We start from the raw sequence: 1,273 nt of genomic DNA, 5'->3' as shown, positions 1-1,273 counted from the left end.
TTTAAAAAATAATTATTTTAACTTTATTTTGTTAGGGCATTGTTGGCACGAATATGCTAAAATGTTTTTGAACAAATGAAGCTTATTAAAACAAGTCGGGTTGAAATGCCAGGTTTTTGACACAGACACATGCATTGACACTGTTTAGAGAATATAGTTGTRTAATAAACTTGCAGCTGTTTATTTGATAAGTTATGTTTTTATTAAGTATTTTCGACTTGTAAAAATATCTTGTAGCCAGTACACTTCCATCATACTTGAAAATGTGAAGCAAGTAACTTTTTTTAAAAATGTAGGAGCCATGTTATAAAAACAAAATGTAGCTCAAAACTGAAGATTTTTACTTTGGCTCTATATATACAGTATATATATTATGCAGCTTGCGTAATTTATTATTAAATCTAATGAACAATGATGTGTACATTTTACCTGCAAGTGTGGCAAAACACAACATCTCACATGTTCAGGACAAAGTTTGACTGTACAGTTTACTGTTAGTTTTAAAGGTTTGACTTAAAATATTGTGGTGAAAATCCTGTTTCACAGTGGCTAAAGTTAGTGGTTAAGGGGAATCTGTCATTAAAGAGTGATAAATGTCTCTTCGGTGTGCATTTATGCTTTGTGCACTGAAACACAAAAATGAACCAAGGATAGTTATCTTGTACAATAGTACTATATTATATTCATTGCAACTAGCATGCAATTTCATATCAAATAAATTTAAATCAAATAACTGTAACAATACTTCGTCTCATCTTGTATGTAAGTTCCATACAAAAAAGAACTTGCTTATGTGCTCTGATAATGACTCATTCATTGTCTTCTTTGTGTCAGGACCATTAATTTATCCATCATGAGAGGACACGATGCTGGTAATGAGCAGCCGTTCCCCGGGATTATCAAATACTTCAGTTTATACACAGAAGCTGGAAGGAAACGTGTGAGTAATTATGTAACTGCATCACTGAGAAGTGTCAAAAACCATCTTTTGTACCATTTTTAATATTTTGCTGTCGTTTTCAGTGTCTCGCGGTTACATTTGCCAGCATTGCAGGCATCTTTCTTTTCTTTGCAAACAAGCCCAAGAAACAACCTGCTGTCACAGAACAGTAGCTACAAAGCAAGTAAATACATTTAAGTCTCAATATGCTGGTTAAATAATACAAGCCATTTAGCTGATGTTTCTTTTGTCTGCTGACAGGTTTCTGTTCGAGCGATGTTTCCATCAGTTAGGAGTGGAGAGAGCAGCTGGACATGCTTGTGTTATAAATTT

General features: G+C 33.5%; 1 long non-coding RNA gene across 1 annotated transcript; it reads left to right on the top strand.

Moving 5' to 3' along the window:
• Positions 1 to 814: 814 nt before the first annotated feature.
• On the top strand, positions 815 to 1,273 carry LOC106518798 (uncharacterized). Its single transcript, XR_001310365.1, has 3 exons — positions 815 to 940; positions 1,024 to 1,124; positions 1,202 to 1,273. It is a non-coding gene; the product is annotated as an uncharacterized LOC106518798 (long non-coding RNA).

Source organism: Austrofundulus limnaeus, unplaced genomic scaffold (assembly GCF_001266775.1).
Source record: "Austrofundulus limnaeus strain Quisiro unplaced genomic scaffold, Austrofundulus_limnaeus-1.0 Scaffold66, whole genome shotgun sequence".
Taxonomy (NCBI): Eukaryota; Metazoa; Chordata; class Actinopteri; order Cyprinodontiformes; family Rivulidae; genus Austrofundulus; species Austrofundulus limnaeus.
This window is presented reverse-complemented; position numbering and strand designations above follow the sequence as displayed.